This window comes from Lissotriton helveticus, chromosome 9, assembly GCF_964261635.1.
Source record: "Lissotriton helveticus chromosome 9, aLisHel1.1, whole genome shotgun sequence".
In the NCBI taxonomy this organism is placed as follows: domain Eukaryota; kingdom Metazoa; phylum Chordata; class Amphibia; order Caudata; family Salamandridae; genus Lissotriton; species Lissotriton helveticus.
Window position 1 is genome coordinate 240,161,349 of NC_136070.1, and position 27,289 is coordinate 240,188,637.

Here is a 27,289-nt window from a genome sequence, read left to right on the forward strand (position 1 = left end):
TATTCTCGACAATGAATTATGAGATTTGCTGCCATGGTACTCCAAAATTATGCCCGAAAGGTCACCCATGAATCCTTGTATTAGACTGAGGAATAGAGCAAGCTTATGTGAAAGTGAAGCAGGCACTGACCTCTGCACCTACACTGGGGCTTCCAGATTACAGTAAACCCATTACATCGTATTGTCGTGTATAACAAGAGTTGACTCTTTGAACAGTGGTGTAGAATCATGGGGATCAGAAACCCATTGCCTAGTATTCTTCGCTCTTCACCGTTTAGCAGTAGGACTCCCTCCTCGCCTGTACTCTCTTGCTACAGCAGCCCGTCTTCCAGAAACGTCATAAAACATTGTTCTGGGTTCCATTCTCATTGGGACAATTCCCTATTTCGTAGCTGCACCTCTGCTCACTACAGAAATGCAACACCTTTCTTGTGCTTGGTTGCATCACTCTGACTCTTTGTCCCACTCTCTTATTCGCGTGGCCCCATGTATACGAGGGCATCCTTTGTGCCATATTACAGATGCAGGCGCAGAAACAAAGATGCTGTTGTAGTGGCAAGGAGCATAGTCAGGCAAAGGCACAACACTATGACCCTCTGGACAAGCCGTGATGAGCCGGACTGTGGATACCACCTGAAGCATACCTGAATCAGAGTGTTTTGCCCGAGGGGGACCTTACAGCCATCAGGAGACACACTGAGCATGTAACATTTTGCGGTGACACACAGTCAGTGCACCTTACAAGGGACCCTGCCCCCAGCCTCGCCTAGCAGCTAATGCAGTCACTCACTGAATCTGCCGGCAGGGGCATATCTGACATACTTCTGTCTACAGCCTTAAACATTTGGGGGGCATTGTCCCCATCAATTGTGAAAGTATTAAAGAAGGGGGCATGGAGAGGGGACCAGGGTTAATTCTTGGAAACAGTTTTGAGAAAGTAGTATAATATGGTACATTTTTAAAGAGTGCTTTACATTTTGGGGTATACTTTAAAATGATTCTAATCACTCTGTTTCCGGGAGTGTTTGAAATTATTAGAAAACAAAGCAATCTGAAGCAAAGTGGACCACACACAATGGTGAAAAAACTAGGCAGAATGGTACAGAAGGTGGTGATTCTCCCCTTATAATTTTCTACGGAATTTATGTACAGTTTTACAAGGGCAGTTGCAGTTCACACGTAAATAATTTGGGGGAAATAAATGGAAAATTGTGCCTTTTATTTGACGGTGGATAGGACCATTTTCAAAATAATAGAGTTTGAACACAATCTTACCCATTACTTTGGTAATTTACCTTACAAGGAAATTCTAGAAATATGTATGGAAAATTGTGCATAATTAAGCAAATGTTACCAAACAAATCAGTGCAAACTGCGTATCATGGGCAACCAACTATGTACATACAAGCATAGCAAATAACCACAGTGAACAGCAGGACACGGGTACATGTGCCCCCTATCAATTATAACCACACAACGTTTCAGGTTCAAGCGTACGGAGCCCTGGTTGAATAGTTAATTGAGAGACAGGCAACTGGGGTGGGCAAGAACCCTTTGGGAGGACACTGGAATCTAGTGGCTTAGTGTGGGTGAGACTGGCTCCATCATGATCTCCAGTCACAGGAGATATCAAACAGGATGTACATCCTTTATTTTCAGTGCTGGTACTGAGCCCCTGGCGGCAGCAGAGCCTCTTTCTATCCCTCCCTTCTCTCTCTCCTTCCCCCTCTCTCTACCCCCTCTCTCTCCCCCTCTCTGTATGCATTGCTGCCATTTTGAGAAGAATAAGTTGCAACTTCAGAGGCAAACATTACCACCCATTTTTAGGGCTCGCAAGCGAAGCGAGCGAAAAGCCCTTTTACTAGGGTTTCAAAAATGGACCTTGAAATACCACACAGCTCGTGCATGTGCACTTCAAGGTCCATTTTGATTGGGCTTTGCATGCGTGCTGTTTTATAACAGAACACGCAATAGGCCATAGGCAGTCGCGTAGCTCCGCCTATGGCCTATTGTGTCTGTTACGTGCACCAAAGCCCATATGTCTTCAATTATGGCGGCCAGACTCGGCCACCATAATTGAAGACATATGCTCGCAGTGGCGCACGCGCGGCACCACTCACGAGCTTCTTTTTTTTTTTTGGGATCCATTTCACGGCGAAGCGCTGACGTCTTCTTTAATTCTGACAGCAGCTCGGCCTGTGAGTTGTGACTTTATCTAACCGTATGAAGTTAGAGCTTTATGGCAGAGAGAAGACACATTAAAGTCCGGCTCTTTTTGGGCTCATATTATTTATTTGCTAGCAGGGCGATTTTTTGTGTTTTAACGTATGTGGGAACACTGTGCATGGTGTGTATGCCTCACAGAAAAGTGCCAGGCTGACTGGGTTGTGCTGTGATCATGAAGAATTCCTAGTTTTTTCTTTGCTGGGCTCCCAGACTGGATTAGCCCGCTCGCAGATGTCGGAATGCACCTGAGCTCCACACTCTTTTAATCACCGCCGCAGGCTGGGTTGACTTCAGTATGCTCAGGCTGCACTGCCACAGTGGAATACAAGGCAGTGAGCGGAGGCGATTATTTTTTTAGGCAGCAAAAACAATACCCGCTATGACGTCTCCACACACGTCACCACACCAGTCTTGCAGTGTGAGTGGCAGGCTCGCCGCTCAGTGTATGAGGTGAGTGAGGCTATGGACGGGAGAGTGGGGGTTCGTCACCATTCATCACCAGTGTAGCAGGCATGGACTTCTGAAACCACAGCAGACGAAAGACATCTTTTTTTAAGTACTGCCCTTCCCTTTATTGTGAAAAACAAGCTCTCTATACTTTTCTGACAGCAGTCTGAGTATCGTGTGTCTAATTGCTTGTGTGTTTTTTAGGTCTCGTGACCTACAATGCGCGCAAGCGCATTGAGGGATCGAGAATTCAAGTGCTCAAAATCCTCGTGAAACCACGGGCTTTTTGCTGCGGTTTTCATGAAGTTCACGTGGCCACAGGAACGCGCTTTTGGGCCATAAACTTGCATTTCTCCTCCCCCTCCCCAGCCAGCTTCCCCCAGGCCTTAGCAGCACTCCTCCCACACCTTTGAAGTGAAGCTTAGCTTCACTTCAAAGGCCCCTGCTGCTTCACACCGTGTCGCATTTCTCCTCCCCCCTCCCCTTCTCTGCCTTCCCTCCGTCTTGTTGTTGTTGGCCTTCCTCTGCTCATTAAGTGTTCTGTTTGGTTTACTTCGTGCATTAAACTTTGGCAGCTTCATTTGCCCTTCCGTCACGTAATCTCCCTTTGTCGTCCCACCCACCCCCACACTTCTGTTTTGTTTACTTCGTGTATTAAACTTCGGCAGCTTCATTTGCCCTTCCGTCACGTAATCTCCCTTTGTCGTCCCACCCACCCCCACACAACACTGCTTGCCCACCGCTCCGAGGTCGCTGCTTTTTTCTTTAAACTTAAATTATCGCTTCATTTGTAGTGCCGTCACTTAATCTCCCTGTGCAGTCTTCTCTCCATCCCCTCGCCCCTCCCACAACACTACTTGTCTGCCCGCATCACCCCTGCGAGATAACTGCTTTTTTTGTTTAATTTAATTTCGTAGATTGATATAGCGCTGGCAAGGCGGAGTGTAAGTGATTTTCCCAGAATCACAGGATGTTGAAGCGACGCCGAGACTAACATCGATCCCCAGCATCCGAGTCAGCCGCTCTAACCGCTGTATCACATCCTCTCCCTCTGGGGATCCATGTTATGAGTCTCCTTTTGTTGACAGCAGTGTCAGCAAAGACATGGTATCAGGTGCAAGGAACCACGTGGTTAGATTACATCAAAATAATATATCTGAAAAGAGAAACATGCAAATATAATATTTGATGGAATCTAACCAAGTTGTTCCTTACAACCGCTACCACGTCTTTTTTCCCACTGCTATATTGGTTAAAACACATGTGCGTGTCTTTCTGCATCTCGGACAGGTTGTTGTACTTTTGTGTTTGGTTTACATCTGTTGCCCGGACCTCACGATGAGCTTCGCAGCATGTCCAATGCAGTTTTGGTTGTTTTTTTAATTTTACCAGATGGAGTTATTCATAAGTTCAAATGCCACTCAAGTTACAATGCTATATGCGAAGATCTCTGTTATTTGTGGTTTAGAGTCACTCACACAGTCAATAAGATGGCCACATCAGAGCTCGACTTCTCGCTTGAAAGGTGCTGCTCTTATGTCAGGGGACTGAAACCTGGGTCCGATGTCAGCACCCTGAAATCCCTCAGTAGACGTTACCCTCATTGGCGCATGTGAAGTGCTCACCGCCAGCGGTACACATTCTCTAGATATATTTGTACCTCCACAACATATTAAGTGACCAACATATTAACTGAATGTCTCTTTATTTTGCTTCCTTTGTAATGATTCGTTTACATTGCCACTTGGGTGCTGTCAATTCTATCTTAGAAACTGTTCCCATTATTTCCCTGCCTGCCGACTTTCTCCAGCTGTGTACCCTGTTAAGGCCGCAGCTGCTGCGTATACTGACTTGTCACGCAGCAAAGGTAGTTGCTAATTGCATTTCATGATTGTTAGCATTGGCTTGGATGCTTCCATGACCTGATTGGCACTGATGTCGTGGAGCACAGCTAACGACTGCTCTGGTTTCCACACCAGAACGGAAACTGGGCATATTTCTCGCGAGGCCATCTCTCTTTGGGACAAGATAGTATCTTATTTTGTGCAGCCAGAGCTCTTAATTTGCACCCCTGTCCTCACACCGTAGAAATGGCATGTAGGTGCCTGGTACAAAGAAAGCTATATGCCTTATTACTATAATACTGTTCTTTTATGAAGTTTTTTTAATGTATTGCAACCTAGATTAAAAACTTTTACCCTTGACAGTTTCTTAGCTGCTCTGGTTTTCAGTGGTTCGAAGACACCCTTTGGAGTGCATGATTGGAAATGGTGTTGCTGGTAGTAAGATCTGTATGAGAGGTGTGTGAGGTTTGGAAATGTGCTTTAAACATAGTGCGACAGTAGCGTTGCACATAAACATGAGATAATAAATAGTGTGACATAAGAGACAGTGGTGTACATTTTACCTACGGTTATATTCAGGAATTAATAGTAGTTAAGCAAAAAGCCTATTTTTAAGTGGTAAAAATTACTGAACAGTCGATGTACTGAACACAATCCACAGGACAGGTCTATAATTACGCATTGAGGCAAAAGTATGACATTTGGCCGTGTTCTTTATATTTTAATAGTAATTTCGATTATGTGAGCTGGCCTCAAGCACCATGAGCTGATATGTTCTAAAATGGATGCCAAATTTTTAATTTACTGCTTTCACATGTAATTTCTCTACAGAAAACATACAATATAATATTTTCCATAGGAGTCACTGTTGTATCTTAATATCATTCTAAAATGCTGATATAAGGAAATCACTAACTTACTAGAGTCCAATTTAAAAAAAATGAAAAAGTCTGAAAGGGATCATGATTGGTCTTAATTATATCACTGCAGATCACAACCCTTGCACAAAAGTGTACAGGTATGATTGAAGGGGTAGATGAATCATTTTGTGTCTCTTTATAAAAGCAGTTGACATATGTAAGTGGCTCTGTTTTGTTATAGATTTAGTACATTTTGAGGACTCCAGGATCAAGAACAGTAGAATTTAGTGGCACATGTATCTGTATGAAGAGTTTATTGGCACTATGAACATTTCAGATAGACATCACGGATCCTTATTTAAACTGCAGACAGGGTAATGCAGTTACATTTATTTTGAGACCAATACAGCGCAGTGAACGGTGGCAGTCCATAAACTCAGAGCATGATTCATGCACTGCTCAAACAATTATATGGCACCACCAGAGGCTTCAGATTAGGCTGTATCTTTCTCCAATTTATAAGGCTCCAGCAGCTTTACAAAGAACCACAATCATTAGTAACAAGCACTGGCATTGCCAATAGGTCTCGCAGTAGGAAAGTAGGAGCTATTACAATTGCAAATAACAATGCCTTTTATGTTTGTTTTCATTTTCAAAACATAAAGGGCTTTGTCATTTACAAAACCAATAGCTCCAACTTTCCTACTACGAGACCTATTGGCAACGCCAGTGCTTGTTTTTTTAAGGAGTGTGTGTGTATGTGTGCGCACAATTGCCTGTGTGTTTGTGAAGGAGTGTCTGTGGGCACAACTGACAGTGTTTTTTGAAGGTGTGTGGGTGTGTGGGCACAACTGGCAGTAATTTTTTAAGGAGTGTGTGTGTGGGCACAACTAGCAGTGTTGTTTGAAGGAGTGTGTATGTGTGTGTGTGTCTGTGTGTGTGGGCACAACTGGCAGTGTTTTTGAAGGTTAGTTATGAACCGTGCATGCGGTACATGTGACACATGCTAAGTTCAGAACAATATATTTATATTTAACATTGATTGATCATTTATTTTTTTGCACAGTACCAAATATCACAGTTCTGCCCTTTCTTAGCACTGAAGATAACAGATGTTACGATTACTTAATCTATAGCAATCAATCCTGCCACCTTGGAAGGGTGAAAGGCTGACTGCCTTGAAGCGATTCAAACGCTCGTTCGCTGTCTCGCAGCATTTATCAGTCTCACTGTGTTACGTTTATAAAACGTACGGGTAATGTGCGTATTTCCTTATGTCATCCCAAATCTTACCCTCGAAAAATCCTTGTTGTAAGCCTGCATGCTACTCTGGCAAGAGCCGCCTGGACCGGCGAGTCTGCATCAGACCGCTCGGACACAGCTTTCTGTACATGTGTTTTTTTTCCTGCAGTTTTTATATTGCACAACATTGCTCCAAGGGCACTGTGGGGCTTTATAGGACCACCAGATTACATTACATAAGGGTAGTCATGTTTTTAGGCACGTAGAGATTAAGCGATTTGCCCAGAATCACAGGTTGTAGAGCAGACGCCGGGACTCGAACCTGTGTCCTAGTTCTAAAGTCGGAAGCTCTAGTGGTTGGGCCACATCCCTTCAACTACTCTCGGCGTTAGGCCCATGCTATACAATACCCCAATAAAATCAAAGGAATAGTACCGGCTGCCATAAAAGAGCCACTCTCTCCTTGGTAAATGCAGTACCGTGGGCTTTGTAGGAGCTGCTAAAAACTGCTAAGACCGATGAAACAAACCGCACCGTGAAGGACGGCGGCAGACCCTGCGTGACCCCCTCACTGCTGGCGTGAAGTCACTCTTTTTACAAGGATAGGAACTGTTTGAGGTAGGTAGCGTCGGTGTCTTGCTTCTTCGTAGCGCTTTGAGTTGTTGACTGTACTCCTTTGACGGACGTCAGGAAGAAGAGAACCGTGACATGCAAACTGCTCTAATTTCTCTCAAAGGTGCATTAACCCACTGATGTGCCTCGCCGGTTCAGGAGGTGCATTAACCCACTGAGGTGCCTCGCCAGTTCAGCAAGGTGCATTAACCCACTGAGGTTCCTTGCCGGTTCAGGAAGGTGCATTAACCCACTGAGGTGCCTCGCTGGTCCAGGAAGTGAACACGTTCGGTGTGTTCCAGTGGTGAACTGTGAGGTCCGTGTTTACGCGTGGGAGGCTCGGTGGCCCCCTGACACCCCACCCTCCTGCCTGTACTGACCTGCTCATGGTTGGAGTCTCTGGCATGTGTCCTCGTGCGAGCCCCGCCCCTTCTACCCCCTCACTTGTGCACAATTTCTGTGCAGTGCTGTGGCTTTGTAGCCAGATGTGCACTATACAAATCTCTCACACACACACACAGCAAGATTCACAGTTAGAGAATATATTGGACAGTACAGTGTCTGCTTTTAACCCCTTCCATGCTGATGACGGCCCCCAGCTGTCATGGCACACAGTGCTTGTGTGCTGATGACGGCTGGGGGCCGTCATGACCACGCCCGCGATCGGAATGTCCAGCACAGGAGCGGAAATCAAGGGGTTAAAGTTCGGGCAGGCCCTAGATTTCCAGGAAACCCACCTGCGGAAAGAAATAACGCAAGTTGCAGTTTAAAAACAAGCACTGGCACAGCAAACGGTAGGGCGCCTGTCTACACAGCACTCACCAGTATATAAGAATCATCTAAAGGCAAAATAATGTTTTGGGTCACACATTGCATTAGCAGCTCTGAAAGGAACTACTTTGCGTGCAGATGTGCTTCTTGTGACAGAGAAAAATTCCATCACTCACGTTGGACTTAGCCAATGGCTGCGGAGGGCTGACCTGTTACCCCTCGCTGCATTCTGTAGTGGTTCGAAGAAAAATGTGAATGACATGACAACAGACCATTGGAGGAAGAAGGGTGGCTGAAAGACCCTATAAGCATGTGAAGGTCATTTGAGGATATAATGTGAGGGTCACTTTAGGAGCTCACATGAGGGTTATTTTATTAAATGCTTTAGATTTCACAGGAGGGTCTACATCAGCCGGCCGATTAATCAATGTACTGGTACACTGCTTCTTCCCAGTGGCGATAGATGCAAAGCGGAAGTGTGCCTGGGATTTATTGAGGCTTAACAGCAGTGCAAGGTATAACTCGGACCGACCATCAAGGGGGAGCAGGGAGTCTGGAAACACATGCAACCACACACAAAAAACACAACACACACAACAACACACACACACAACCACACACACAACCACAACCACACACATAACCACACACACAACCACACACACAGCCACACATACACCCACACATACAACCACACACACAACCGACCGTCAGTGCACAATTTCACCAAGCACAGACACCATCAGTTGTCAGTGCACGCTTTCACCGGGCACAAACACCACCAGCCGTCAGTGCACGCTTTCACCAGACACACACACCACCAGCCGTCAGTGCACGCTTTCACCAGGCACACACAACACCACCAGCCGTCAGTGCACACTTTCACCAAGCACACACACCACCAGCTGCCAGTGCACGCATTCATCAGACACACACACACCACCGGCCATCAGTGCGCGCTTTCACCAGGCACACACACACCAGCAGCCGTCAGTGCACGCTTTCACCAGGCACACACACACCACCAGCCGCCAGTGCACGCTTTCACCAGGCACACACACACCACCAGCTGTCAGTGCTCGCTTTCACCAGGCACACACCACTAGCCGTCAGTGCACACTTCCACCAGGCACAGACACCACCAGCTGGCAGTGCACGCTTCCACCAGGCACACACACCCCGCTTCCACCAGGCACACACCACCAGCTGTCAGTGAACGCTTCCACCAGGTACACACACCACCAGCCATCAGTGCACGCTTTCCCCAGGCGCACACACACCACCAGCCGTCAGTACACGCTTTCACCAAGCACACACACACCACCAGCCGTCAGTGCATGCTTTCACCAGGCACACACACACACCACCAGCCATCAGTGCACGCTTTCACCAGGCACACACCACCAGCCGTCAGTGCACGCTTTGCCCAGGCACACACACATCACCAGCCGTCAGTGCACGCTTTCACCAGGCACACACCACCAGCCGTCAGTGCACGCTTCCGCCAGGCACACACACCACCAGCCATCAGTGCACGGTTCCACCAGGCACACACACCACCACATGTCAGTGCACGCTTCCACCAGGCACACACATCACCAGCCATCAGTGCACTTTTCAATTGTTAACGCATCCACAATTAACTATTGTAGCAATCGCAGTAAGGCGTACTTTACTTTTAAACATATTCCTTTAAAGCGCAGCATGCCACCATTGCTACAAAAATAAATACACATTTTTTTGGCCTACAATTTATAGACTTTTGTTGCAATTGGTGTTGCAATATTTAGCAATGCCAATAGCTCAAACTTAATTAATGCGAGACCTATTGCATTGTGAATGCTTGTTAAGTGTGTTGCTAAGTGCCCACTAGATAGCAAACTAACTTTATTTAGACAAACACATGGTGACAGTGCTTAATTTGTAAAATAATAAGTGCCAGGGCCATGAGCAGGAGTCCAGTACAGCTTGCACCACCCATTGCCCTGTCATCACTGCCAGTGACGTCACCAAAACAACTACTAATCTTCTCTCTCGCCAGCAAATGCGACAAATCAGATTATTCCAGGTCCCCAGTGCTAAAGGAATGGCTGGGGAGGTAGGTAGTAGTCGTTTTTTAATGTATATTTGTTAGAAATTGGATTTCTGGCTAGCTGAGACTTGCGCCAAAGCGAAGCAGAAACCACCACTCTAGTCAGGATAAGGGAATTACACTCCTAAAATAACCCCTGCTCACCCCCTTGGTAGCTTGGCACGAGCAGCTAGGCTTATTCTAGAGGCAGTGTGTAAAGCGTTTGCACATAACCAACAGTAATACAGTGTACGCACTACAAAAGGACACCACACCAGATTAGAAAAATAGCCAATATTTTTATATACTTTAAGACAAGGCCAAATACGATAAAAATCCACAAGACTATACTTAAAAATCTGCAGTTATCAAAACACGTTTCAAACACACTTCCTTGATGTCGATAGTTCCGTCCGCGGCTATCACTGTGTCGTGAACAACAAATCCAATAGTTCTAGCTGGTCGCGGGCCAGCTACAGTGTCGGGCCCGCAAACAGTACCTGTGAGAAATACAGGGCATTGAGGCCCTTGAAGTCACTCACGTTGCAGGTCGGGCTCCTCTCTGATGGAGTCAGGAGCGCTGGCGCTGACAGGTGTCGAGTGCTGCGGTGCGAAGTGCAGCAGTGCGGTGCCCCCAGGTTTGGGTGCAAACAGCGGCTCAGAGGCACCGCCAGTTGGCGTCGTCGGTGAGACCAGGGTCGCGTGCGAGATGAAGGCGGTGCTCGTCACGGTGCTAGCAGGTCATGGTACAAGCAGCGGCGGCATTGTTGCTGAAGTGCTGTTGTCGGCTGATGAACTGGAGTCGATGGCACCGGTGTCGATAGGCCAAGGCTGCAGTGCGGGATGAGGGCTGTGCGTCGTGTAATTAACGAGTGGTGCCCTCGAACCACGGTGCAAGCAATGGCGTAGACTTCGGCATGGAGCGGCGGCGTCAAGAAGGCCTAGGCGTCCTCTGGAAGCCAGGCAGTGCAGAGTGCGATGCCCACAGGTCGCGGTGCGAGCAGCGGCTCATTGGCGGCGTCAACAGCCGTCGTCGGTGAGACCAGGGTCGTGGTGCGGCGTTGTGGTGGTGATCTCTGCGGTGCCAGAGCTTTGGTGTGAAGCGAGGCAGTGCGGAGTGCGGTGCCCACAAGTCACGGTGCAAGCAGCGGCTCGGTGGCGGCGTCAACAGGTGTCACTGGTGAGACCAAGGTTGCGATGCGGCGTTGCGATGCGGCGTTGCGGTGCGGCGGTGCCCTCTGCAGTGCCTTCAGGACACGGAGTCTGCAGCGGCGGCGTAGACGTCTTCTGTTACAGCACAAAACACACAGTCCCCAGGGCTGCGGGCAAAAGAGCTTGAAGTCTTTGCTGTCCCTGAAACTTCGTGAACAGGGGACAAGCTCTACCTCAAGCCCTTGGAGAGACTCACAATTCGGGTCGCAGAAAGTCCAGTCCAGTCCAGGTCTTTCACTGCCCAAGACAGAAGCAGCCACTGCAGGTCAGCCCAGCAAAGCACCCAGCAAAGCAGTTGTTCCTTTTCGCAGCTTCTCCGGCTCTTCTTCTTGACAGTCTTCTTGATCCAGATGAGTTCTAAGGTTCAGAGGTCTGGGACCCAGTATTTGCACACAACATTTTTTCAGGCAAAGAGCGTCTGTGTCCGGCCAGAACCAGTGCGGCCTACTCTGGTGTGATTTCCTGGCAGGAGGTGGAGACAGCATTGTCAGAGGCAGACTAGACCCTTTGAGGTGCAAGGAAATCTCCTCCCTCTTCCCCCATCGCAGCCCAGGTCTATTCAGCCCCTTCCTGAACTACCTAGACTATCTGGAGCCACACCCGCTGCCCAGCCTTCTGTCATCCAAAACCCAAACAGGCAATCCACATTCCAGCAGAGGCATACCGGATGGCCGAGCAAAATAATACCCACTTTCTAAAAGTGGCCTTTACAAACTCAGAATGAAAAAGCCACCCTCGCTAAAAGCTGCATCTTTAGATTCTGAGTTCAGGCATACTAAACTCCATTTCCTTACCTCCTTTCCCGGGCCCGTTGGGTTTATAAGATGTTATAACCGAACGGCCCGATCCATCCTACAGGGGAAGGGTGATCTTACAATAGTGAAGAGTGAATTTGGCTGTATTCACTATCAGGACACGCCACACACACTGGGGCATGTCCTGCCTTTCACATACAATGCACCCTGCCCATAGGGGTACCTTTGGCCTACCTTAGGGGCGTCTGACATGTAAGAAAAGGGAAGGCTCTGTGACGGGCCATGGTGGGCACGGGCCGAGTCAACATGGCAGTCGCAACTGCGCGCAGACTCTGCGATGGCAGGTCTGAGATACCTTTTTCTGGGCTACGTATGTGGGTGGCACATTCCGTGCTGCAGGCCCACGAGTAGCATTTCATTTACAAGCCCCGGCACCCGTAGTGCACTTTACTAGGGACTGAAATGCAAATCAAATATCCAATCGTGAAAACATCAATCTATAACACACTTTACCACAGTAGCACCTGCACTTTACCACTGATCAGCAGTGCGAAAAGTGCGCAGAAATTTTACGCCAGCAAAAACAGAGTCAAAACCGGGAGGTCAAAACGCAAAAAAAAACTCAGGGGAAACACGCCGAAAGATGCCAAGTCTAACAATATTGTATTCATTAACAACCTTTGTTCTGCTCATCTCTATATTAGATGAGCAGCGCCACCATATGGCAGACTGTTATAAGTGCGGTTTGACAATTAAGTGCAGTGCTGAGCTCCGGACACCAGCTCAAATTAAACACCGCATGATGGTCCTAATTGAAACATCACTTTTCTTTATTGTGACTGCATACTGCATGGAGGAGTTTTGCTAGTGCTGGAAATCGAAAATATATACTTTGGTACTGTATGATTGGAAATGGCATGGAATATTACAGCTCATTACATGTGGGGAAGCTTGATAAAGCAGTTAAGTGGCATTTACTGCAGGACTCAATCATGCCAACCTCACACTAATATCAGTAATTGTCAAAAACCTATACTTTCATCTAAAGTACCGCGAGTGCTTCCATTCATTTAATGTCACACAGTATCACTTCTCTCTATGGCTTTCATATCTGTATTGGACTGTACAAATGCATATTGGACAGCTTATTTATGAACTATCACCCTTCTTAACAGACTTCTCTACAACTTTTTGACAGTGTTAACAATTCTCTAGAGAGCAGCCATACACTTATGAACAACAATAGTGATTCTCTCGGGGATCGTATTAATAATAATCAGCAGAGCGCCTGCACTTTTAAGAGCAGCACCAACACATCTCAGAAGGACCACTCTATCTGCAATTATAATAATTATTATTTTATATAATATTTCACACCACATTTCTGCCATTGTAACATGCCGGAAATAAAACGTGTTACTATTACCTAATGGAACAGTCTACAGTTCGCTAGACTTGGAGTGATGGAGAGCTGGGATAGCATTTGCAAGAATACAAACTGTAATGATGTAATGGTGCAAGTAGCATTCTAGTAGTTGGGGGGTGGAGACATGGGAGGGACCGGAAAGGGAGGAGCAGGGAACAGGATACGGCAGATTAGAGTAGGGAAGGAAAGGAAACAGTTGTGCAAATAAAGTACGTGAAAGAAGCGTCGAGCATGTGTCCTATTATTGCTGCTAGGACTTGACACAAACTATCAGCCGGCAGAGCCTGGCTGATGTAAGCATTGAGTGTTTGACTCACTGAGCAATCTAATCAGCTGCGGTATTATACTAATACTTTTCAGAACAAGTGATATCTTGAACTGTAGCCTAGTCCATTAGGTTTGTGCGGCCAACATCCTACGTCTCGTCCTCTCCCTGAAGACACTACGCCTAATACAGGCAGCATAGTCCTGCCCCAATCCGAATATCTGTGCCCCCACAAGACCCTTGTGCCCCCATACCACTATCAACGGTGGTCACCCCTGTCCTGGCTTCTGTGACAACCACAGCCATTACAACTGCTGTGCAACCAGGTTAGACAACACCTGTGGCCACCCAGTCATGGTCAGAGTCATTTTGACAGGGCTGAGGCAAGGCGTGCTGCAGTGAGGGATGCTCAGTGTGCAGCTACAAGTGTAACCACATGGTCAAAAACCTGTTGAGTGCTGCCACATGCAGGGCCGGACTGGGAACCAAAACCGGCCCTGGCAAAGTGCTTGGCCGGCCCCCCCTCGGGGAGGCGGACGCTTTGCCAGGGCCGCTTTTCGGCCGATTTTGTTACAGGGCCGAATTTGCAGCTATGCTGCAAAAACGGCTCTGTAACAAAAACGGCCCCCAGGGCCCAAAACCGGCCCCCACCCTTGCGGCCGACCGGGTGATTGCCCGGTGCCCGCAATGGCCAGTCCGGGCCTGGCCACATGGCAAGATCAGCTAAGCCAGATTACACAGAATGAACTCCTGAAGATTCTGAATGGGTTCCAGAGGACCCAAAATGATCTACTGTAGTAGAACCTCAATGTATACGCTGTACATCCTGGTGTGGTGTAGAGTGGCTTTAAAGCATTGTCTACAGCAGTGTCAAATTTAGTTGGCCTTTTACGTTGTCAATATTTCAAAAACACAAGAGCAACCCATATGTCCATGTGAACTGGGTATAGCTATTAAGCTGAAACAATTGTTCACAAGGAACTCATTTTAAGAAAATGTTTAACAATGCTGCAAGTATCTTGATTTTTTGCAAATATGCTATTATGAGCTTAGACATTATGGGCCATATTATCAAGAACGGCGATAACGTTATCGCCGCTTTAGCGGCAGGAAACTGCAGCTAAAGCGGCGATAAGAGGCTTGATAATATGCCCTTGTGAATTCCCATAGAAGTCATAGAAGATGGTTGAGTAGGGTATTTGGAATAAAGAGAGCAGTAAACAACTCTTAAGGAGGGAAGAAGCAGAAGAAAATCCTCGGGGGAATTGGTGATTTTAGATAGTGGCACGCAAAGTAATTTAGAGGGGTTCTAACCGTAGAGATTATGGATTGGTTTAGGAGATAAGAGCACGTGAGGATTGATAAGCAAAGTGCATTGTGGTACATTGAGTATCAAACCATGATAATGAATTTAGCAAAATGTTAAAACACAAGTATTAAATGGTTATTATTTTTCTATTGTTTACAGTGACCCCTGATGAAGGGCACTGTGTTGCCCGAAATGCATTGGGTTTAATTGAATAAACACTGCCTTTGATGAACCTCGCACTTGTCATGTTCTTACATGAGGTCCGGAGTGGCACAGTTTGAACATTAAGGAGCATGGAAAATGGCGTATGATTCCTTGTGGGGATTTAAACTTTCGGAAGAACAGAGAAACATTGGGAGTAAAATGAAAATGAGAATAAGGAGAGATAAATATGAGTAAAATTGGATGAATTAAGTATACACGATTGCCAAAGCGGCGTATGTTGCAGTGCATTTGATTGGGGCGTAATGACGCCTCATTTCTACAGAAGTATGTTGTTTCCAGTGTCATTTGGGCAAGGCACTTAGTCAAGTTGCACGCATACAATGAAAAACCAGTGGACAAAATAACATTGAATGAGGAGTGCATCCCGGCTATTTACATTTACATACTAACAAGTGACATTTGTGACCCCAGTGAAGTGTCTATAACCAACTTATAATATAAAAACATGAAGTAACTGTAGAGTAGAGGACAGGTTATTGGAATGCACAAGGATGTCTTATAGGATCCTGATTCAATGTTTTCAGATAGAGGACCAGGGTTTTTCCGGTGCTCTCAAGACTATCCTTAATGGTTGTCGACGGCGTTTCAAACCACTATGGATATGGGGTCTCTTCAGGACAAGGGATTCTGGCGACTAAGGGCACTCAAGCCCTTGTCATAAGCACCGATCACTAGATGTATACGTCGTCCAATTCTTAAGGCTTAGGCACCCATGTAGATGAGAAATCTGGCTTCCTCGTTGGAGTCTGGAGTGTAGCGGAGATAAGGATGGGTTTCAGTACCGTGCCAAGGACTTAACAATAGAATAAGAACCATTCGAACGTTCAGAATGAAGCGATGGTGGTTGCCCTTCAATAACACAGCCGGTCAGTGTCTTCAATCACTCCTAAAAGCTCGAACAGAGCAGCCCAAGGATAAAGGGCTTGATGCAGCAAATCCGCCGAGGATACTTGCTGCATTGTTAAACATTGACTTCAAATTAGTTCCTTGTGAACAATTGTTTCAGCTTAATACTTTTACGTCGTCTCCTAGCTTGGTCCCGGTAATATCGCAGAGAAAAAAGAAATACTGTTCCATCCCCATTGTTAGACCTGGCATCTTTGGCGTGGTTTCCCCAATCTTTTTGCCTCTACCTCCTGTATTTTTGATGCTGTGCTGGATTTCGTTTTTGCTGGTTTAGATGCTTTGGACACTCTGCCACTGCTGATCAGTGCCAGAGTGTAAGTGCTCCCTATGTAAATTGTTATTCTGATTGGATATACATGTTTGGCATATTTGTATCACCATGAAGTCCCTAGTAAAGTGCACTGGGTGTGCCAGGGCTGGTGATGACAAATCCTACTAGTGGGCCTGCAGCACTGATTGTGCCACCCACAGGAGTAGCCCTAAAATGATGACTCAGGCCTGCCACTGCAGTGCCTGTGTGCAGTTTAGAACTGCCATGTCCTCCTGGTCAGTGTCCCCACTGACCAGGCCTAACCCTTCCCTTTTTTGTGCACATCAGTCACCCCTATGGAAGGCCCAAGGTACCCCCCTGGGCAGGGTGCAGTGTATGTAAAAGGTAGAGCATGTACTAGTGCAGGTGACATGCTCTGGTAGTGAATGGCAGCCATTTTCGTTTTTCACTACTGTAAGGCTATCTTGCTCCGTAGGTTAACATGGGGGATGCTGGCTACAGTGGTTAACATCATTTCTTCCCATAGGAACAAGATAGGACATAAGTATCTAGTATCCCTGAACTCAGAATTTAATAACACATCTTTTAGGAAAGGTTGTTTTTAAATCCTGTGTTTGAGAACAGCACTTTTAGAAAGTTGCTGTTCTCTTGTCTGACCCTTCTGTGTGCCTGGGCCTGTTTGTGTATTGACTGTCTGGTCTGAGAGTGACAGGGGCTGGGGATTCCCCAGGAGGCTGGATGAGTCAGCACTAGGCTGAATGACTGCAATTGCAACTAGAGTGGTGGGAGGAGTTAGCACCTGTGCCTGAATAGGGCTGTGCCTGCCTTCCACAATGCTGGCTCCACCTCCTGCTGGGCGACTGAGGACCCTGCCCTTCACTCTGAAAGGAATGATGCAGTCAGCAAAACAAAGTGCTCAGGATCCACCCAGAACTGGTTTAGACCGGGCTCAGGGCCCACATGCACCCAGAGAACAAAGACTTTAGGGGTATAAGTACAGGACCCCTGACAACAGAAAATTAGATCCTCCTGGAATCAAGAAGGAACCTCTGCCAAGGAGAAAGCTGAAACTGAAGAAGGAAGACTGTCCTGCTGTTGCTCTGCTGGACTGACCTGTTGCTTTGCTGCCAAGGAGAGGGGAAGGACTTTGCTGCTGAGCTGTTTCCCCTGTCTTGAAGGAATCTCCAAGGGCCTGAGTAGAGCTGGCTCCCTGTTCTGAAGTCCCAGGAACAAAAAGACTTCACCCCCAGCTTCCCTGAACTCTGCTGAGAGAGTTCTGTCCTTCCTAGAGTGCTTGATCCAGTTGTGGGGCCTCTGGAAGTTGTACCTGTGCTGGGAAGCTTGAAACTAAGCTTGAGTGACTTTTGAAACTGAAAAGTGTCGCATCGCTCGCTTGCGGAGCGCATCCCCGACAGTGCGAGAAGTTTCCCGCCGCTACGGAGGTCGAGATCGTCGCAGCGCCGGACGCCGCTGTCAGAGACGTTGCATCCTTCGTTTGCGGGACGCACCAGACCGGTGCGGGAGAATCGAACATCGCTGTGAGAGTTGTCGCAGAGCCTGTCGTCGCTGGGTGAGAACGCCGCACCGCTTGCTTGCGGACCGCATCACGTCGCTGCGAGCATCGCCGCAGACCCATCGCATCGAGGAGCTGCGAGAGAGAGGATCACCGCTGGACCGCGCATCGTCGCCCCGGAGATCGTCGCAGCCCCTACGAGATCGTCGCATCGTGCCTTTGCGAGAACAGACTTCCTACGGAACCTACGCACCGGAATCCATACAAGTGGCCTTCCTCCCCATACAGACCGGATTCGTCGCAACACGCCCGCTGCTGCAGCTGGACTGTCACATCGCCTCCCCAGGGTCTCAGGAGCAACGCATCGCTTGTTTTCCACCGCACCAGCTTCTGCTTTTGGAACTTTGTTGCAACTAAAAGGTACTGTGAGTAAACGTGACGCAACTGTGAACTTTTCACGCATCAGTAGAGAATTCTATCGCACCGTAGAGAATTCTATCGCAACCTAAAGAATTTTAACGCAACCTTAAGAACTCTTTTGAAACCATATTCTTGAACTGTGTATGTTGGATTTTTGTCGTTTTGGTCTTGTGTAGTTTAGATTAAAATACCTTTATTTTTCTAAACTGTTGTGGAGTCAGTTTGTGGTGTTTTCACTGTGTTACTGTGAGTGTTGGTACAAATACTTTACGCATTGCCTCTGGTTAGCCTAGACTGTTCGTGCCAAGCTACCTATCAATCAATCAATCAATCAAAACACTTGTATAGCGCGCTACACACCCGGAAGGGTCTCAAGGCGCTTGGGGGAAGGGGGCCGCTACTGCTCGAATAGCCAGGTCTTGAGTTGTCTCCTGAAGGCGAGGTGGTCCTGGGTTAGCCGAAGGTGGATGGGGAGGGAGTTCCATGTCTTGGCCGCCAGGTAGGAGAAGGATCTGCCTCCGGCGGTGGCTCTTCGGATGCGTGGTACGGCGGCGAAGGCGAGGCTGGCGGACCGTAGCTGGCGGGTGGGCGTGTGGAAGGTCAGGCGGTCCTTGAGGTACTTGGGGCCTAGGTTTTGGAGAGACTTGTGTGCGTGGGTGAGGAGCCTGAAGGTGATCCTCTTGTTGACGGGGAGCCAGTGTAGGTTCCTCAGGTGGCTGGAGATGTGGCTGCGTCGAGGGATGTCCAGGATGAGTCGGGCTGAGGCGTTCTGGATGCGTTGTAGTCTTTTCTGTAGCTTGGCTGTGGTTCCGGCGTAGAGGGTGTTTCCGTAGTCCAGCCGGCTGGTGACGAGGGCCTGGGTGACCGTCTTCCTGGTTTCGATCGGGATCCATCTGAAGATCTTGCGGAGCATGCGGAGGGTGTGAAAGCAAGAAGAGGAGACGGCGTTTACTTGTCTGGTCATTGAGAGGGAGGAGTCCAGGATGAAGCCCAGGTTGCGTGCGTGGTCTGTCGGCTTGGGGGCGGTGCCCAGGGCTGGGGGCCACCAGGAGTCGTCCCAGGCGGTGGGTGATGGTCCAAGGATGAGGACTTCCGTATTGTCTGAGTTCAGTTTCAAGCGGCTGTTCTTCATCCACTCGGCGACGTCTTTCATCCCTTCGTGGAGGCTGGTTCTGGCGGTGTCGGGGTCTCTGGTGAGGGAGAGGATCAGCTGGGTGTCGTCGGCGTAGGAGATGATGTTGAGGTTGTGTTGGCGTGCGATGGCTGCGAGAGGTCTCATGTAGACGTTGAAGAGGGTGGGCCTGAGTGATGATCCTTGCGGGACGCGGCAGATGACTTCGGTGGCCTCGGAACGAAACGGGGGGAGGCGGACTCTCTGTGTTCTTCCAGCCAGGAACGAGATGATCCATTTCAATGCCTTCTCTTGGATGCCGGTGTTGCTGAGGCGTTGGACTAGGGTGCGGTGGCAGACAGTGTCGAACGCGGCGGAGAGGTCCAGGAGGATGAGTGCTGCTGTTTCCCCGTTGTCGAGAAGGGCTCGGATGTCGTCGGTGGCTGCGATGAGGGCGGTCTCGGTGCTGTGGTTGGCTCTGAAACCGGACTGCGAGGGGTCGAGGGATCCATTCGTCTCGAGGAAGGCGGCAAGCTGTCTGTTGGCGATCTTCTCGATGACTTTGGCAGGAAACGGGAGGAGTGAGATGGGGCGGAAGTTTTTGAGGTCGGTGGGGTCCGCTGTTGGTTTCTTCAGGAGGGCGCTGAGCTCGGCGTGCTTCCAGCTCTCCGGGAAGGTGGCGGTGTTGATGACGTCTCGGAGTTGGGGTGCGATGGTGGAGTCGGCCTTGTTGAAGACGTGGTGGGGACAGGGGTCGGTCGGAGATCCGGAGTGGATGGTGTTCATCGTGCGGGCTGTGTCCTCGGTGGTCACTGTGGTCCAGGTGCGGAGGGTCGTTGCGGGGTGCGTTGGTTCGGCAGTAGGGTGCGAGGATGGTGTGCCGAAGCTGTTGTGGATGTCGGCAATCTTGCGGTGTAAGAACGAGGTGAGGGAGTCGCAGAGATCTTGTGAAGGGGTGATGTCATTGTTGCCGGTGCTGGGGTTGGAGAACTCCTTGACGATGCTGAAGAGTTCCTTGCTGTCGTGGGCGTTGTTGTCCAGTCGATCCTTCAGTGATTTCTTCTTGGTGGTGCGGATGAGCTGGTGGTGCTTGCGGGTCGCGTGTTTGAGGGCGGTCATGTTGTCAGTGGTCCGGTCGATGAGCCAGGCTTTCTCGAGGGTGCGGCAGGTTTTCTTGGAGTCCTTGAGTTCGTCGGTGAACCAGGGGGCCTTCTTGCTTCTCGGTTTGCTGGGGGGGTTCTTCAGTGGTGCGAGGTCGTCAGCGCAGGCTGTCAGCCACTGCGTGAAGTTGCGAGCTGCTTCGTTGGGGTCCGGTGTGCTGGCAGGTGGGTTCTGGCTGAGGGAGGTGGTGAGCTGGTCGGCGGTGATCTTGCTCCAGCTTCTGTGAGGAACCTGTTGCGGGTAGTGGTGGTTAGTGGTTTTTCTGAAGCTGAAGTGGACGCAGTTGTGGTCGGTCCAGTGAAGTCCGGTGGAGTGGCTGAAGGCGATGTGCTTGCTGGACGAGAAGACGGGGTCAAGCGTGTGGCCGGCGTAGTGGGTGGGGATGTTGACCAGTTGCTTGAGTCCGAGGTTTGCGAGGTTGTCCAGCAGGGCGGCGGTGTTGCGGTCCTTGTTGTTCTACAGGTGGAAGTTGAAGTCCCCTAGGAGGATGTAGTCGGCGGAGGGGAGGGCGTGTGGGCTGATGAAGTCCGTGATGTCTTCGCTGAATTGTGTGCGTGGTCCCGGGGGTCTGTAGATGAGGGTGCCTCTGAGGGTCGTCTTTGGGTCGGTGTGAATCTGGAAGTGGAAGTGTTCAGCGGCGGTGAAGGTGTCGTCGGCGTCGGTCGTGATGCGGATGGTGTTCTTGTGGATGATGGCGATGCCTCCTCCGGTCTGGTTGAGGCGGTCCCTCCTGATGATCTTGTATCCGTCTGGGATGGCGATGGTGATGTCGGGGGCTGAGGAGGCGTTCATCCAGGTTTCGGTGAGGAACGCGACGTCTGGTGATGTTGTGTCGAGCAGGTTCCAGAGCTCGACGGCGTGTCTGTGGACGGAGCGGGTGTTGAGCAGGACGCACTTGAGATCGCAGCTGGGGTTTGGCCTTGCTGGTGCGGTGCATGTTCGGAGGCAGGTGAACTTGCAGGTTGTGCAGGTGAAGGGTCTGTGGAAGCGTTTCGGGGCGGCTCGGCAGCAGGCGGGGTTTCGGCCGGCATTCAGTGCGTTGAGGGCGGCGGCGTTGTAGGTCAGTCGGGTCGTCTTGCGTCGGTGGGGGCCAGGGGTTCTGGTGCTGGGCGCGGTCCAGGCGCGGACGGGCTTACCTTTGGCGCGCCTTCGGCGCACAATCGGCGCGCCCACTGCGCGTGACCGCTGCGTGTACCCGCGGTCGCCATTTATGGCCAAGTGGGAGGGAGGGAGGAGCAGCTGGGAGGCGGGAGCGGGGAGGGCACAGAAGGAAAAGGGGGCGTGGCCGCTAGCGCGGCGGCGGGAAGCGGGGAGCGGGGCGGGCGGACACAGTACAAAGACGGCACTGGGGGTACAGAATGCAAAAGGGAATAACCAGAAGGGGACGAACCGATTAAACAGCAGTAAAGGGGAAAAAACAGTAATTATACGGCACAGATGGTGAGAATGCAGACAAAGTGATGAAAAAACGGCACAAAAGGGGAAAAATAGGTACAGCACACGCAGTTGCGGCGAGGGTCGGGATCAGCGAGGCAGAGGTTCGGGGTTTAGCGAGGTTAGCGAGGCAGGCTCTGCGAGCGGCAGTGGGGCGAGGAGCACACGCAGCAGCTGGTGGCCGTGCGGCGCGGGGGTGTCCTGAGACCTAGAGGGTGAGCAGGGGTTATCTCAGAGGGTTATCTCCTTGCCCTGACTAGAAGCAAGGGTCCCTATTTGGACAGTGGTACCTACCTCTGCCAACTAGAGACCCCCAGATCTAACATTGGTGGTCAGGCGGTGGGATTTGAACTTGTATTTGTACTTGACCCACAGTAATTGGTGTACATCACTAGTGAGTGCAGACCACTACGCCACCGCATACTACTGGTTTTTGATTTTTGATTCTATTTTTGAGTAACTCTTCAAAGCATCATGGCTGCAAAAGGAAAGGCACTCAGTGAGGGAGCAGAAGTAGTGCCAGAGTTTTCCATTGAGGATTTGTATTCCTACCCAGCAAGACATCTTAAGCACTTCTGCCAGAAATTTGGGTGCCCCGCAAGAGGCACCAGGAAAGAGGAGCTGCAGAAAATCTTGAAGGCCCATTGAGAGGCACAAGAGGGAAATAATGATGTGGATGTAGAGAATAGTTTTCAAGTTGCAGATCTGCCCGTGGGCAGAGTAGGCTCAGGAGCTGGCAACAACCATTCCAGCAGGGGCCTCAGCCCAGAAGAGTTACGGGAAAATCAGAGAGTCAGAGAATATGAGTTGGAAGTTCTGAAAATGAAAATGAAAATGAAGCAATTTGAAATGGATAAAGAGAGAGAAAAGGCGGCGGAGGAGAGCAAATGTGCCCGCGCCTTGGAGGAAAAGAAATTGCTTCTGGCTCATGAGTTGAGCATGAGAGAACTGGATCTTAAAGCCAAGGAGGTGGATGCCAGTTCTAATGGTGGCAGCGCGCAACCAGTGCATGGGGGTAAAGTATACATTCCCAAGGACCTGGTGCAGAATTACCATAGGAGTGAGGATATTTATGCCTGGTTCACTTCGTATGAGATTGCATTGAGGATGAATGGTGTGCCTGAACAGCATTGGGGGGCGGGCCTGTGGAAACATTTTGAGGCTTCTGGGAGGAGTGCTCTAGAGCCCTTAGAATTAGCAGGTGCCATGACCTACCCCAATATGAAGGAGGCCTTATATCTCAGGTATGGCCTTACCCCAGAGCAGTATAGACTGCAGTTTAGGAACTCCAAGAAGAGAGAGTCTGAGACGGGGGCGTGGCTTGATCGCCGATGGCGGAGGTCGCCTAGCGTCTCGGCTCCGCGGCCGAGCTCACATTAATCCTGTTTGGGGAAGGTCCTGAGGACACCTGCACCCCGAAATAAATCGCCCAGTGCCCTGGGCTCCCCCTCCTGCAAGTCGAGGCCAGCGGCGGCCTCGGGACTGAGGAAACCGGCAGCGATGCGAGGTCGCGAGGCGGAATCTAAGATGGCGCCTGCTCCTTCTCTACTGCCCCGGAGCTGAGAACGACCGAGACCCGGGAGAGGCGGACGACCCGAGGCCCCCGGAGAACCAGGCGATCCATTCCTTGCTGGGGCGGCTTCTAGCGACCTGTCCACTGCTGACCCCCGAGGGGGCCGCCACCGGCTGGTGACCGGGAGACGCTGCCCGGAAAGGAGTGGGGGAGCGGCGGGGGAGCCTGCTCGCAGCCGGGCGGACATTGCGGCGGAGACCGCGACAGGGGCCCTGACACCCGGATTGGAGGTGAGCGCGCTGCATAGAGGGTGCGACCCCCCCCCCACCGTGATTGAGCTGCGGGGACTGGCGCCGTGAAGCGGGAATGAAGAGCGCCCAGGAGAGAGCCTGAGGTGGCAGCTGAGCCCCCTGAACTAAGACTCTCCATTGACTCGAGGGAATTGCCAGAGGAGGGGGGGCGAGCGGCGCGGCCACTGCGGAGGGGTGCCTGGAAGAGGGGCCCGCCGCTCCGACACTGTTGAGCTCTGCGAGCTGGCTCCATCGCCATATAGCCGAGGAGACTCTCAGGTGGCCCGGGTGACGGAGGGCGGACCCCAGGCGAGGTGGAGACCCGCTACCCTTGAAACTTTCGCCACGCTCAGCTGGGGCGGTGCGGCCATTACTGCGGAACCTGGGAGCACACCTCTGCCCAGAGGTTTATTGATGTGAGGACCCTCTGCCCGCCATCTTGAACCCCGAACTGGCCCGCACTGGGACGGCCGACCTGGTCGACACTTGGGGCCCTGCTGGCCTTGAGGGGTGCCGGGGAGACACGGGGAGATGGGCGACTGAGCGGCGATGATTCTGAAGGACGCGACGCACCGGGGTTGGCCCAGGCTCGACCGTCCCCGCTCCTGCTGAGGCTGTGCAGTGAACCCTGAACACCATGGGGAAACCAAGAGGGCCCAAGGGAGGCACCCAGGCCGCGTCTGACGCAGAGCCGCCGGACAATGAGGAGCGCCTTCACGCGGAAGGGCCAGGGAGCCCTCATATCCAGGAACAACTCGATAAAATCCTACTGGCCATCACAGAGACCAGATCAGCCCTTCGGGAGGACATTGCTCAGGTGGCGACGGGCTTGGGCCTTCTCCGAGCGGATCATGACAAGCTCTCCGACAGAGTGAAGGAGGTCGAAGGGTTGGTGCGACACCTGGAACCAGCGCAAAAAGCTTTGGACGCAACGATGAAAGACGCTCTGTCCCGTATAGAAGCGCTGGAGAAGCGGGCGGAAGATGCGGAAGGGCGCAACAGGAGAAATAACATTCGGATAGTTGGCCTTCCGGAAAAAATTGATGGGGGGGACATGGTGACGTTCCTTGAAAATTGGCTACGGACGGCTGTGGCGCAGGAGGGGTTGTCCCCCTTCTACACATTGGAACGGGCGCACAGAGTGCCGGCCAAGCCGCCACAACAGGGCCGCCCGCCACGCCCAGTGGTGGCGCGGCTGCTCCATTTTCGCGACAGAGACCTCCTTTTGCAGGCTGCCAGACAGAAGGGTCCTTATCAGGTGGACAACGGCTGCGTGAACATTTTCCCGGACTACACCTACGAGACGCAGAGACGTCGCTCATACTTCCTGGCCGTCAAGCAAGAACTGCGGCACGAGGGCATCCAGTACTCCCTACTATTCCCGGCGCGACTCCGCATCATTGTGGACGACTCCACTAAGTTCTTTGACACCCCGGACGATGTGTGTAGTTGGCTTGAATTATACAGGGCGGGCAAAGATGGCTTCGGAACTTCCTCTCATCCCACGGCGGAGGATATGATACAGAGGAAACCCAAGAGGTTCAGGCACCGGAGGGGCAGGACTGCTCGCCCCTCCACAATGGAGACTGCAGCGGAGCGGCGGGGAGCGCTGGAGATGGTCTCTTCCATATCTGGCCCCCAGGACGACCATGGAGCTGCGCTTTCGGAGCCCGGAGAGAGCGGGGGCCGCTCGGACACCGAGGGCTCTGAATCGGACAGTGTGAAGTTCCCGGAGGTCACCCCTGAGACGGCAGAAGGTCTACTGGACGAACAATGATGCCTTAGGGTGAGCCGGTTCTGGTTGGGTTGCTGAGGGAGGGGACGGGCACAAGTGGCTGATGGGACTTATGGGGGAGAATTGGTTAATCGCTGACTATGGGAGGGGTTGCAGGAACTCTTCTTATGAGCCCTGATGCTATCGAGCTCGGCCGCGATGCGGCTAGCAGCGGGACCCCGCGTCGACGCTCGGCCCCCACATTGCCCTTAAGGCACACCAACGGTGACCACCGTTAGGTTAGTAGGGAGGGAGGTTTTGCAGAGATTTGTTTGGATGGGGACTAGATGGCACTATTTGGTACCTGTTCTGGGGGGGATGGAAGGGGGTTCATGTTTGCAAGTTGATTTACTGTTGTTAAGGGGGGGACTCGTCATCGGTGTGGATTTTGATGGGTACTTCTTCATAGCTGTAATGTGTTCAGTATGGCAGGTGGACGAGACATGGGACTATGGCTGACTTATCGAATCTGAAATGTATCACCTGGAATGTGAGGGGTCTGCACACTATGACCAGACGACACAAGGTCCACGCTTACCTAGTGCGTAGGGGAGTACAGATCGCGCTGCTACAGGAAACACATCTCAACAAAACTGAGGGGCTTGCGCTGCAGCGTAGATGGCGTGGGCAGGTATACTGCACTACCTACTCAGCTTATGCAAGAGGCGCGCTCATATGGATAAAGGCGGGGGTACCTTTGCAGGTTGATAGCCACACTGTAGATCCAGAGGGGAGGTACGTCGCATTGGCGGGGAAATTAGGGGGAAGGGAGTTGAATATTTGCTGCATTTACGCGCCAAACACGGACCAGCTCGCCTTTCTAAATGTGCTGTCGGGCTCTTTGGCCCGGTACCTCTCGGGGCCCATCCTGATAGGGGGTGACTTTAATGCGGTGCTCGACGTGGACTTAGATAGATCTCATCCACCCCTCCCAGACTCCCCGGCGACTCGGGTTGCTAAAGGTAGGTTAAACTGGCAGACGAAGTGGGGACTGTCGGACATTTGGCGAGCGCACCACCCGCACACTCGAGATTACTCCCACTTTTCTGGCATGCACGAATTGCATGTGCGACTGGACGGTCTATTGGGATCGGTTGAGGTTGCTTCCTCGGCTATGCGATCGGAATATCTGGCGAGAACAATCTCCGATCACAATCCATTGTTGATCACCCTATGCTGGCTTCGGTGCGCCCCTTGTGTGCCCACCTGGAACTTGAGGCCCGAGCTGATGGAAGACCCGGTGTTTCGCGGGGACCTAGAGGACAAGATCTCGGGATACTTTGAGATGAACGAGGGCACGACTACAGAGAGGGCTACGGAATGGGACGCCTTTAAGGTAGTGGTTAGAGGCTACTGTATAACGCAAAAAGTTGGAGTACGCCGCGTGCTTTTGGAAGACTTGGCCAGAGCTGACCGAGACCTCCGCGACTTGGAGATCGCCCGTCCTGGTCGTCCAGAACTCCAACAGCAGATCCTGGCGGCAAAAGAGGCGGTGGCTGTAGAGGTTGAACAATTGCGCAGTTACGACCACAAGCTGTACTTGACTAGATCGCTGGCGGAGGGTGACAAGTCGAGTGCACTACTGGCTTGGCTAGCTAACCCCACGAGACGAACCTCACCCATTGTGGCGA